The sequence below is a fragment of the Macrotis lagotis genome, unplaced genomic scaffold (assembly GCF_037893015.1).
Source record: "Macrotis lagotis isolate mMagLag1 unplaced genomic scaffold, bilby.v1.9.chrom.fasta BILBYCTG006, whole genome shotgun sequence".
Classification (NCBI taxonomy): Eukaryota; Metazoa; Chordata; class Mammalia; order Peramelemorphia; family Peramelidae; genus Macrotis; species Macrotis lagotis.
The window spans coordinates 234,302-248,851 of NW_027421913.1; positions in this window are offsets into that span (position 1 = coordinate 234,302).

The window sequence follows — 14,550 nt, forward strand, 5'->3', positions numbered from 1 at the left end:
TTAATCCTTTACGATTGATGGATAAGGAATGCGCAATCATTTTGGCTCCACCAAATCTGGAATATACTTACATCATACCAGTAGTAGGGCACTTGAATGGGGAAATTTTCTCTATTGCAATAATCAATGCTAATGATGATGAAAGCTACATAAATGAGAACCAATGTATACCTCAGTTACTTGTTTTTTTCAGGATCTTTTATAAATTGTAAGAAAAAGGAGCTGATAAAGGGGCCAAAACTGAGAAACAATAATGAAGCCATGTTTACTACTACAATTTCTTCAGAAAAACCTCTTTGTGTTATCCAAGTAGAGGGAATTGCTTTTCTAAGGTTTGATTGACACTTGGGGCAGATAGGACTCTGTTGTCGACACAGAACTGGCTAGCGGCTTGGCCTAAACAAGTTGCCTGTACTAACCTAGTAGACATTGGAGGTAGACAAGAAACAGAAATTTCTTGTATAAATTACATCTTTTGGCGCGATCATTACGAGGTTTGTATGGAATTACCAAAGAAGAAGCTAGGAAAATTGTGCTACAATGTACTCATTGTGTGCCTTTTTTCCCCAAAACATCAAGGGATTCTGTGAATCCAAAGAGGATGGGTCTGAATTCTCTTTGGCAGATGGATGTCACTTACATATCTGTGTTTGGCAGACCGAAGTGTGTTCATGTCTGTGCTGATACCTATTTAGGCTTCATCTGGGCGACTCCACAAATCAGGGAGGCTTTTAAACATGTGAGAACTCATTTATGGAGTTGTTTTTCTCTTGGTGGACTTCCCAAGACTTTGAAGACTGATAATGGTCCGGCCTATCTGGCTCAATCATTTAAAAGCTTTTTTGCAGAATTTGCTATCACAGATATTACAGGAATTGCTTACAATCCACAAGGGCAAGGGATGGTTGAAAGAATGAACTGGATGATTAAAATGGTGCTTCAAAAACAAAAAGGGGGAATATATGATAATCCTGCCAATAGATTGAATTATGCAATTTATACTAAACATTTTTTTGAAATTTGATTCTAATTGGCTTACTCCAGCTATGAAATTTTGGAGAGCTGAACAATGCAAACAAAATAAGTGGCTATTTCAAGAGGGTCCATATGAATATCCCATGCAAGAAAAAGTAATGTGGAAAAAAAGGGAAGGAAAGTGGAAAGGATCCAACTAGGTAAGAAATCCAACAGCCAGGATATGTTTGTATTTCCACAGGAAATGGAAAAATCTGGGTTCCTGAAAGGAATGTCCTCATTATCACTAAAAGAGAGAATCAACTTCAGGAGGAAGAAAAATATCTTTGTAATAGAGTAATTAACTTTGAATTTTATGAAGTTGCTTAATTAAGAATGCATTCAATTTGTTTTTGATTGACTATTTCAAAAATCTTAAGAAGTTCCTCAAGAAATCCTGATTGATTCCAAAAGTTACTTTGACTGGTCAAAATATAAATATGTGTGTGTGTGTGCACATGTGTATTTCATCATCTATAGGACATTTTACATCTCTCTACTGACTTGGAGAGGTGGGAAAATGTTCCTCTATTCTGAGATCTGGTACTGGCCAGGATATCCAGTAATCACACCTTGGTAAATTTGAAATCTGATACAAAAGAGTTGTGTCTGTGTCTAAATTCCTGTGTCTTTTTGTGTTTGTATGTGTGTTTGTGTGTGTGTATGTAATTCAGATCTGATACAGTTACAGTTACCTGACTTAATATTGCTCCTTTTTGTTTGGGTTTTGAATTTAATTGCTTAAAAATGTCCAATTTAAAATTAAATAATTAAGTTGGAATATGAACCTATCAGTTTATACCATTTGAAGGGCAAAGTTTGAAGTGATTTCAGCTGTGAGCTAGGTTTTTGTTGGCCTAGTGTTGATTAAGGGCTGTGTTCAACAGAGTTTAATTGAAACTTTAGTTTAGTAAAGGTTTAGTAAATATTGTATTAAATTTTGTAAGCTGACTTGTTTTGATGTTAAATCAATATTGATAACTGTCAACAATATCACAAGGTCTTTTGTTGGTAAAGGAAGAGAGTCTATAATATTTATCTTATCATCTATCATCATAGTTTGTTGGAAGTGAATAAATATGTATCAGTTATGTGTTCTGTTGTAACTTCAAAGAAATACTAACAGTGTTTGGTTCTCTTGTGAATATGTAAGCTATTTGAATACTGTAAATGTTAAAACATAGAAATAAACATGTAATTACTTTGAAGGATTGGTAACGGAAATATCACAAAATGTGACTCCCTTCTGGGGTGAATATGTGGATTCATGCATGATATAATGGAAATGTTATTGTAAAATTTAATAACTCATGCTCATTGTCTTGAATGCCTGGTTTGTGTTTTTACTATTGTTTTATTGCATTGGAATCAATTACACATTTTAGAAATTTAAGGTTACCTAAGATGTTCTAATGGTTTAAAAACAAACTCTGAAATTAATAATTTGTTTGTATTTTTTAAGATGGCTAGTAGTTAAAAGTTTATGTATAGATATTTATAACCAGTTGTTATGTAAGAAGTATAGAGTTAATGGGCAACCTCCTAGGCAAAAGGAGATGTTTAGTTACTTTAAACAGTTAATAACTAAATGGGTTCTGTCCTTAGCTATGTGAGCAACAAATTGAATTTTTATTTTTTCCCTGGATCTCTTAATACCAAGTTACAGCCTGGCACACTCTTGGTTCTCCTTAGTGCTCATGCCACCTGAAACTCTGGTTATATCATTGCTATATTACAACATTTTGATCTGCCTGACTTCAGGTATAATAGATAGACAATATGCCAATGGAACCATTTAGCCCTATGGGGTTTGATGTTCAGACCTTTGAAAGAACGACCCTAGTCTCAACTAGGACAGGATTCTTTTAAAGGTTCCCTCACCTGGCCCATTGAAGCTCTGTAATAGCATATTGCCATGATCATTCCATGTGTATCATAGTGAGCCAATGGATCAGGATAATGCCTATTGGCATATTTGATTGCTTTAAAGGAGAGATCCATTCTTCTACTAGAATTTTTGTTCATTTTGTTGTAAATTAATTTTTGGCAGTTTTAAAATGCCTTTTTTTTCAGTCAGGATTATAAAGTATAATTCTTGCCCCTTATAGATCTTCTAGTATTTTTCTAATTATTAGATGTTTGTAAATAGCATCTGTTACAATGTCTCTGGTTTTTGCTTTCTCAATTTTTCCCTTGAGTTTTGCTTTTCTTAGCTGTATAGCTCCAAGACCAGCTTCTGCAGGATGCCAACCAGCTATGCCAGTCAATCATTCCCTGGACCCTGCCTTAATGACACCCTCACTGTAATACATTCATCTCTAAATGGACTCTGAAAGACCCAGAAGAGTCCAGTCCTGAATAATATGAAGAGGAAGAATTCTCCTCATAAAACGAAAAGGGGGGAATTTGTAAGAGACTGTTGAAACATTGTATGGCAGTATTAGCCTGAGGGAGTAAACCCTTACTTGATTAGCTACTTAAAGAGTTGGGCGAAAACCAGGGACAAGGAAGTGGAGTTAAGCACTTGTTTTCTGTGAAATAAAGAGAGAACTTGCCATCTTTGTATCTTGGCTCACCTGAATAAAATGTAGGTAAGGAATAAAGTATAATTTAGCCAGCGGGCACCTAACATAGCCAGAGTCATATAATCAGCAAGTATGAGGGACTGGCATATGAGCTCAGGTCTCCTTTACCCTAAGTCCATTAGTCTAGCCACTGCGCCAACTAATTGGCTCACATATGTAGAGGAAAGGAAGAAGTTCATTTTAGGTATTTAGGAAGACACATGTAGGTAAAGAAAAGTAAATAGGAAAGAGAAAGATGGCGGAGGAGGTGGTGTGGTAGTGATCCAATTTGGAATATAGAAGGTATTTAGATGAGAAATCTAGAAATGTTGGTTTTAACCAAATTATGGAGGAAAGAAGATTTGAATACTAGGTTCATTATTTCTTGGCTCTCACTTCTCATTTAATTTTCATTTATTTATTCAGAAGGGTTCTTGGGGAGCAGCACATTGGATGAGATTGAACAGGGATAGACTTGGGGCAGGAAAGGAAGAATTATCACTCAAGAACTGCTAGGAATGGCAAACAAATGGCTTTGTTACCTAGAGCCTGTCGAATTGCTGTTTTGGGTTTTTTTTTAAATTAAACTGTAATTGAATTTGCAGAACTAATTAAAAATTTACTCAAATTGATCTATTGAGCCTAAATAGTCATTGTAAAATTCTTCTAGTTAGTTAAGAAACACCTAAAGCCAAGTTCTAAATGCAGATATCACAGTCCCTACCCCCAAGGAGTTTACATTATATTGGGAAAGAAAGACAAGTAAACAACTAGGTAGAGACAAGACAGAGAGAGGAAAAGGACAGTAATCTCAGAAAAGAAAGTACAAGAAGATGGAAGAAATGGGAAAAGCCTCCTGGATTAAGTGAAATTTCAACTGAGTCTTACAGTAGTTCTAGGGAACTAAGAGGCAGAAGTAAGGGGGTAGTTGTCAATTTTTTAAAGACTATTTTAATAACAATTTCAGATTATGATTGATCTTCTTTGTAAGTTTTAAATAGTTTACTCATTTAAAAACTTAATTCTGGTTTGGGTGAAACCCATAGAATTCACCTGCCTGTTAAAGATGTTTATGACACAAAAAGTCTAAGAGATTCTGTTAGAAGATTTTGCCTCTTCATTTCCTATATGAGAACACTCATCTCCAATTTGTACAATCTCTCTCATTCCCTGCCTGCCCATACATACACACCAACACTTTCCCCTTTTATATTTATCAGTGGCAGAATGTGAAATGTTTTACTTTACAGCTGCCAAGGTCAGTGACCCTGGGAGTCATCCCATACTAAGTCGTGCCAGACATAGGAGGCTTAAAAAAGCAAGTTATCATAGAGTCACATTTCCCAGAGTGTGTCCTATCGATCCTTGGTGTTTGATTTCTTATGAATGAAGGGTCTGTGGGAGAATTTCAACATTGGCAACATTTTCTTTTCAGCATCTTGATTTTTAAGTCAGAAATGATGTGTAGAGTACAAAATAGAATGTAGTCCCTTTTTTATTTTGAAAATTGACTTATTTTCCTTTGTCTTGGACAAAAATTTTCCTGACTTCCCCAATTATCTTAAGGGATATTCCCTACTCCCAGCCTTCTCAGACCAGCAGTATGAATTCTATAGAATATTTCAAGTCCAGTAGTATTCCTTGGCCAAAATAGTTTGGGAAAGACTGGAGGAGGGCTTTTGCCCCCTTTTCTTGTGGGTCCATTTTATGCTGTTCAGAATAGAAACCTTCATCTATAATTTATATGCAGCTAACTCATTCTTTTTCCTAGTTAATAAGTAAGACATTACAGGTATCAGTACAGTCAATCGTCATTTGCTTCCCAAATGTTTTCATTGTTTTCAGGGGAAAAGTGACCAAAGAACTGAGTGTGGTAGAGGAAGAACTAGTTGGAAAAGAAATGGTGGTATTCGACAAATCTTGAAGGGGGGTGAGAGAAAGATGTCCTCTATTTCTTCCACAGATCCAGTCCCATAGTTAATTTTTTTTTAAGAGAACGGAGAATGACTGGTAGCTTTGCCAACAGGTTGCTTATTCTGCATTGACTCTAGGTGTGTGAGAGCCTTGAAAGAACTAGAGGTGGGGGGCAAGTTTCTCAGTTTCAGTGACTTACATCTGAGAATGAAATAAGAGGTCTTACCCCTAACCCCTCACCCCCAGCTGATTTCCTCTTGGACAGAATATGCACATTTTAATCCAAAAATAATACTTGGAAGATGAATTTGTTAACTTCAAGAAAGCATTCATTATTTATCTTCCCAAGCACACTTCCTTTACAGTTGTCTTTTGTTTTGTTTTTTTGTTTTGTTTTTTAGGTTTTTGCAAGGCAAATGGGGTTAAGTGGCTTGCCCAAGGCCACACGGCTAGGTAATTATTAAGTGTCTGAGACCGGATTTGAACCCAGGTACTCCTGACTCCAAGGCCAGGCCTTTATCCACTATGCCATCAAGCTGCCCCTACAGTTGTCTTCAGTATTTAATTCTGCAAAAGTAAAAAATTCCAACCAGTAGTCATTTCTTTTTAATGCCCAGCCACACATTCACCAAAAGTTGATACAAAAAGTTTACATTTTTAGGGATCCAGTCAGAACCAGGCCTTTCTTAAGAAAACATGCCCTTGTCCACTTCATAAGCTAAGTGACCCCACTCTGCCTTGCCTCTTATACCAGCTGATGCAAATCAAGAAATCAAGACCAATGTAGATTTGATTAAAGGATTGGAATTATCAATGTAGCCTTGAACAACTGAACACTGATGTCATTTTAAAATAAAAGCAGATTCAGATTCATATGTTGCTGTTTTATGTGAATATTCTGTCACAAACTGCCCCCACTACTGCTTGTAACTTCAATAAGGCAAACAAAGAAAGAATAACCAATAAAATGAATTCAGCATTTAGGATGCAAAATAAAAGCCAGCTCTGACTGCACCCTTTCAATCCAACTCTCTTAAACTTTACTGTTTCAGTTTATGATACTACTATCATTCAAGCTCCTCAAGTTAGTTAATAACCTTGGTGTCATCCAGAAACCTTCCCCTTTTGCCTTCACCTTTTCCACTAATCAATTGCCAGATTTTCACATTATACTTAAAAATATCTCCCATATCTGCCCTTTTCTCTCTTTTCATTTGCTTCAGATACTTACCTTTTGCTAGACTATTTCAGGGACTTTTTATTTATTGACTTTTGTAAATTTTTCTTTATGTAAAGCAATGGGGTTGAGTGACTTGCCCAAGGTCACACAGCTAGGCAATTATTGTCTGAGGCCGGATTTGAACTCAGGTCCTCCTGACTCCAAGGCTGGTGCTGTATGAAATGTGGCATCTAGCTGCCCCCAGGGACTTTTTAAATGATCTCTTCCTTGTTCTCCTTTTTTTTGCAATCCACATTATTTTTAATTTTATTCTGAAATTAATACCAACTAAAATGAGCAATTCTATACATATATATTAAAAAAGAGGATTGATTGTGCATGCAATTGTAAATTTCAGCTATATACAAAACTGTTTTTAAGTGTATAATTAATTCAAGCCCTAGTTATCTAAGCTGGCATGCTTGTCTGTGGTTCCTCTCACCTCTTGTTCCCTTTTGTGCATTTAAAAATGCTTCAATGAGGGGGCAGCTAGGTGGAGCAGTGGGTGGAGCATCGGCCCTGGAGTCAGGAGGGCTTGAGTTCAAATTGTGCTTCAGACTCTTAATAACTACCTAGCTGTGTGACCTTGGGCAAGTCACTTAACCCCATTGCCTTAATAAGTACAAAAAAATTGCTTCAGTGAGCCTAGTTTCTTTCTTTTTCTCCATTTATAGTGACCTTCTAGAGATCTCCCCTTTTCCTTCTTGCTCCCAACCCACTGGGAAAAGAAAAAAAGAAAAAAAAAAAGAAAACCCTTATGAGCAAGCATAGTCAATCAAAACAAATCCCCTCACTGACCATGTCCAAAAATATGACTCGTTCTGTACCTTGAATATTTTTGACAGGAAGTATGGGTAGCATGTTTCCCCTTGGGACTTTAGAATTCTAGTCATTTTTAATTGTCATTTCTCACTCCTGAACTTCCTAATCCCCAGAAATGCATTTCTGAGTCTAACACCTCCTCAGCATCCCCTACCTCTGGGCTCTCTCCATCCTTCCCTCCCCCTGACTGGAGATGAAAGAGTCCAGGCATTGGAGAGCTTCTCCCAGATCTTCCACTATTTAAGGAAGGTACCCAGAGCAACCTTATCATTTCCCAACCCAGCTGCAGGATTTTTATCCCCCCCCCCCCCGCCCCATGTCAACTTGCTTTTTTATATGTTGTCTTCCCCAGTTAGTCTATGATATATTCTTGAAGGCAGGGACTCTTTTTTTGCTTTTTGATAGCAGGGTATAATCAATTAATTAATGGTTTTTGATCATTGACTATATAGTATCTGAGTTCCTAGGGCTTTCAGAGTTGGTTGTTTTTACAGTATTGTTATTGTGCTTATTGTTTTCTAGATTCTATTTCTTTTTTTGTGCATCAGTTCATAGAAATCTTCCCAGCTGAACTTTCTTCATAATTTCTTATGGAGCAATAATATACTTTTGTATTTAGTTACTATGATTTTCTCATTCATTGCCCAATAGCAACCCCTTTGTTTCTAGATCTTTTTTGCAACAAAAATAACAACTATGATGATTTTTGTGCAAGTGAATCCCCCTCCTCTTTCTTTTTCATCTCTGTTGGAGTATAAGTTCAGAAATAGTGCCACTAAATGGAAATTTAGTCAATTTGGAAGGATAGTTTCAACACAGTCTTCCAAATAAATCTTCCTAGGACATAGACTGAGTCACTTTCTTGTTTTCCTTCAGTATAACACTTATTTAATCTAAGCTAATTTACAAGTGCTTATCTGACATTTAAAATTATACACAGGGAGAAGTTAGGTGGCACAGTGGGTAGAGCACTGGTGCTCTAGTCAGGGAGGACCTGGGTTTAAATTCAACCTCAGACATTTAATTACCTAGCTATGTGACCTTGGGCAAGTCACTCAACCCCATTGCCTTAAATAAATAAAATTAGAAAAAAAATTATCCACAAACTGATTCCAATGTACTTCTCTAGTCTTATAACTTTTTAAAAAATTTACTTGATATGTTTTGTTGGGCATTATAAACATTTACAGATTACCCCTCCCTTACTCAGAAATCTCTTGTAACAAAGTAAAACAAGTAAAATTAACAGTAGTGATTTCCATCTGAAAGTTCACTTCACCCATAGTATCCCACTTCTTTATTTTTTAAATTGTTATGTAATAGAAATCTGTTTTCTCTTTCCTTCCTTCTACCCCATTAAAAAATAAAAGAAAAACAAAATCCTTGCAATAAATATGCATCAGAAAGAAAAACAAATTCCTTCATTCATTACATATAAAGCTATAGATGACGCATTTGTATCCTAAATCCGTCACTTCTGTTACACTATGTCCCAACTGTTAATTGACTTTAATGTTTTATCTTCTACCTCCCTGCTTTCCTTAGATGCCCAAATTACACTCCACTTTTGCCTCTGCCCCTTAAGTCGCATATCTTTTCTGACATTCATCTCAGTGCCATTTCCTTTTCTAGTCCCTCCCACTACCACCCTTTTGGCTTCAGTTAATGTTTTCTCCTTTCTTAAATAATGTTTACTTGTGTATAAATATGTATGTAGATGTAAATAATATATAATGTGCACATAAAGACATGTGTCTATAAGGACATACAATGATACATCTATATTTATGTGCAAATACCTAGACTACATAAACACACATAGCTATGTATATTCATAATTATATATATATATATATATATGGAGTTATATGTTATGTGCCCCTGTAGAAGATTGGATCCCTGAAGGCAGAGACTACTTTGTTTTTCTTTTTGAATCTCCAGTACCAAACCAAGTTCCTTGTACTTAAATATTTTAAATGAATTTACTTTTCATCCAAATTTCCCTCTTAGTGCTCCTGAAACTCCTAAAATTTGAATCAACCAGCTTCAGTCCTTTTACTACTTGATTAGAGATGGCTTTCAACTCACATTTTTCCCCTTGTGCCTTTTTGTGGGGCATATCTAACCTACTGTTCCATTTCTTGTGCCTTGTTACTATGGCGATAGGCACCATAGAACTAGGGAACAAAGCAGATGGAATATATATTCCAAATTTGTTTTACAATTCTAAAAAGAGATCAGACCTTTTCAAACATGGCTTGTTCTTTATCAGTGGCATCACCCAACCTGGAATATAGCTGATTCAAGGTGCAAGCATAATTAGAATATTGGGAAGCCCCTCATAATTCCGCATCATGTGTACCAGCAATGTCCCTCCTTCTGTTCAGGATGCCAGAAGTGACTGGAGTACTACCGGGTAACCCCATTATTGACTTTTCCTCCTTTTTTTTTTACTTTTTGCAAGGCAATAGGGTTAAGTGACTTTCCCGAGGTCACATAACAAGGTTATTACGTGTCTGAAGTCAGATTTGAACTCAGATTCTCCTGAGTCAGTGCTCTATCCACTCTGCCACCTAGCTGCCCTCTTTTCCTACTTTAAAGAATGAAGGAACACAAAATTTACAGTCAACTGATCCTTCTTAGGAAATGATCAACCTTGGACTGGCTGTGAGATTCACCCCTTCCCATCTCCTACTCTAAGGACAGCTAGGGATAGAGCATTGCTCTTGGAGTCAGGAAGATGGGAATACGAATCCAGCCTCAGACTCTTGACTCTTACTAGCTGTGTGATCTTGGGCAAGGCACTTAACTTTAATTGCCTCATATTCGAAGCCATCTCCAGTCATCCTGATTCATATCTGGCCACTGGACCCAGATGACTCTGGAGGACAAAATGAGACTGGTGACTTAGCACAACACCCCCCGCTACTCAAATCCAATTCACCTGCATGCTGTGGCCTCATCTCCCTGATGTCATGGTCTTCTTCAAAAATGAAGGGCAAAAGTAGCAGGTTATAAAATAAACCCTCATAAATCCTCAACTTTTCTATATATGTCTAGCAAGATACAGCAGGAAGAGCTAGAAAGAGAAATCCCAAAGTAGCCTCAGACAATATAAAATACTTGGGAGTCTATTTGCCAATACAGAGTCAGAATCTTTTTGAAAACAATTTTAAAACACTTCTCATACAAATTAAATCAGATTTAAATAAGTGGGAAAATATCAACTGCTCATGGATAGGCAGAGCTAATATAATAAAAAAGACAATTATACCAAAACTAAACTATCCTTTTAGTGCCCTACCAATCAAAATTCCAAAAAATTACTTTAATGAGTTAGAAGAAATTGTAAGTAAATTCATATGGAGAAATAAAAAGTCAAGAATTGCCAGGAGCTTAATGAAAAAAAGTGCAAAAGAAGGTAGCTTAGCCCTACCTGATCTAAAATTATATTATAAAGTATCAGTCATAAAAACTGTTTGGTATTGTCTAAGAAATAGAGTGGTAGACCAGTGGAATAGACTAGGTGTAAAAGCAGGAGATGATTACAGTAATCTGCTGTTTGATAAACACAAAGAGTCCAGCCATTGGGATAAAAACTCCCTCTTTGGAATAATTGGAAGTTAGTATAGAAGAAACTTAGATTAGACCAACACCTCATACCCTTTAGCAAGATAAGTTCCAAATGGTTACAGGGCTTAGACATAAAAAACAATACTATAAGCAAATTAGAGGATCAAGGATTAGTTTACCTGTCAGATCTATGGAAAGGGGAGCAGTTTATGACTAAGGAAGAGTTGGAGAACATCACCAAAAACCAATGTGGTGATTTTGATTACATCAAGCTTATGCACAGATAAAACCAATGTAACCAAGATCAAAAGAAATGTAGTAAATTGGGAAACAATCTTTACACCTAACGATTCTGACAAAGGACTCATTTCTAAAATATACAGAGAACTGAGTCATATTTTTAAAACAAAAAGCCATTCCCCAATTGACAAATGGTCAAAGGATATGTAAAGGCAATTTACAGATGAGGAGATCAAAGCAATCCATAGCCATATGAAAAAGTGCTCTAAATCATTAATTAATAGAGAAATGGAAATTAAAGCTTCTCTGAGGTACCACCTCACACCTCTCAGATTGGCCAATATGACCATGAATGATAATGATCATTGTTGGAAGGGTTTTGGGAAATCTGGGACACTATTACACTATTGGTGGAGCTGTGAACTCATCCAACCCTTCTGGAGAGCTATTTGGAAGTATGCCCAAAGGGCAACAAAAATGTGCATACCCTTTGACCCAGAAATACCACAACTGGGTCTATACCCTGAAGAGCTGATGGAAAAGGGTAAAAACATTACTTGTACAAAAATATTTATAGCAGCCCTGTTTGTGGTGGCAAAGAATTGGAAGTCAAGTAAATGTACTTCAATTGGGGAATGGCTTAGCAAACAGTGGTATATGTATGTCATGGAACACTATTGTTCTATTAGAAACCAGGAGGGACGGGATTTCAGGGAAGCCTGGAGGGATTTGCACGAACTGATGCTGAGTGAGATGAGCAGAACCAGAAGAACACTGTACACCCTAACAGCAACATGGGAGTGATGTTCAACCTTGAAGGACTCGCTCATTCCATCAGTGCAATTTTGGGCTGTCTGCAAAGGAGAGTGCCATCTGTATCCAGATAAGGAGCTGTGGAGTTTGAACAAAGTTCAAGGACTATTGCCTTTAATTTAGAAAAAAAAACAGATATCTTATTGTCTGATCTTGTCACCTTTTAGACTTCTCTTCTTTAAGGATATGATTTCTCTCTCATCACACCCAATTTGGATCAAGGTACAACATGGAAACAAAGTAAAGACTGACATAGTGCTTTCTGTGGGAAGGTAGGGGGAGGGAAGCAAGATGGGGGGAAAATTGTAATACTCAAATAATATCTTTAATAAAAATTAATTAAAAAAGAATGAAGGGCAAACCTCCTCATCACCTCTCACCCCATTCTTTATCATCCTGTTGCTCATGTTTTGTCCAATTGCAGGCAAGTAAAGACCATTTTACTAATTTATACCCTTCCTCTCTCAGGTATCTGTGTTCCTTTAATGAATCACAATCTAGATTATTGACTATGGACATGGATTTTTCCAAGCCTGGTAAATTACGATGTTTGGGTAGAGTCCTGATTTCTACTCATTTTGGAATCTGATGAAATATTTCCAGAGGTTTGGGAAAACTAGAAAGACACCCATCTTCTTCCTGAAAGGTTAATTACCCACAAATAATTGCTCTAGCAAGAACTTAAGCCACTCAGAATAGCAGTCTTATTAAATAGGAATTCCTTATTCATCAGAAGCATGATGCCTCAATGACCCTGTGAATATTAATATACATTGAGTGATGCAGGTCAAAAGCTATCTGTGCCTTTTCATATCCATTTCCTTTTGTTGGTCTGCCCTAGGCAGTGTTGATGAGTGGTAAGTGTTGATGAGCATACCTCTTTGCTACAATATTTAATTCCTTTTATTTTCTGGATATATTTTTTGGGGGGAGTAAGTTTTGAATTTATAAAACTTAAAATATCTTTCAGGGCCTTTTTTTAAATTTCATTTTTGCAAGGCAACGGGGTTAAGTGATTTGCCCAAGGTCACACAGCTAATTATTAAATGTTTGAGACTGGATTTGAATTCAGATTCTCCTGACTCCAGAACCATTGCCACCTAGCTGCCCCACTACTACCCCCCCCAATCACATGAAGTCTAAAAGCAGTTCCAGAAAATGATTTTTAGATAAAATATCATTTTTGGAGTTGAATATATATGGTGTATAGATTTCATTCTTGGAGTTGTATATGTATGTAGTAGGAGGATATCAAGCAGTGATCTCAAGGAACCCCAAAGTGGAAACTCCCTACTTGCTGAAGCAAATCACTAGCTTTTAACTTCTTTTAAAAAATTATCTATTTTTTAATTTTGTAATTTTCCCCCTAATCTCACTTCCCTCCCCCAGCCCCCACAGAAGGCAGTCTGTTAGTCTTTACATTGTTTCCATGCCATATACTGATCTAAATTTAATGTTGAGAGAAATCATATTCTTAAGAAAAAATAAAATACAAGAGAGCAAAATTACATAAGATAACTTTTTTCTTAAATTAAAGGTAATATTCTTTGATCTTTTTTCAAACTCCATAATTCTTTATCTGGATACAGATGGTGTTCTCCATCGTAGATATCCCCAAATTCTCCCTGATTATTGCACTTATGAAATGAGCATAACTCTAACTTCTAATTTTAGAGAGTTGACTGTTGAAAGAGCTGAAATGAAATTCAATGAAGGGGATTTTAGATTTTAGATTTGAGGCACTACTAGGACAGTGAGTGCTCATACTACAAATATTTGTCACAAGCTGAACTTGAACCCAGATATTGCTGATACCAAGGTTTGCTATCTGAAGCGGTGGTTCCCAAACTTTTCCATTTCCCTTACATCTTGCCTCTCAGGACAACCCACCTTCCTATGTCCCCTATTCAATACAGAAGGATAGCAATCCCAGAATTTATCGTGCATACTCACATGAAAATAATAGTATAATTCACTTGAGTAATGTAGTTATTTCTCATCTATTCTCCAGCACCCATGTCAAGCTTCTCATCCCCCCTTGGTATGCATATCATGAGATGGAAATCCATGATCAAAAAGCAATTCAGACTAAAAAACAAAATTCATAAATGAATGTGAAGTAGTTTAGGCTGTATGTCTCTTCAGAGCGATTAGCATGAATGAAAGGATATTCAGGAATCCACCAAATTCTTAGGTCTGTGATCCAACTGTGTAGCACCTCTGCTCTCACTGGGGGAGGCTATATTTTGACTGTTTGGGCATAACCCTGCTCTGAAAATCTCTTTGGAATTGTTTGGCCAGTTCCAGCTCTTTGCTTAATAATCCACTTAGGAATCTCCTTAGCATCTCAGTACTTCTGTCTCCTCTGGGCAATTTGTCCTTGTTGATTGA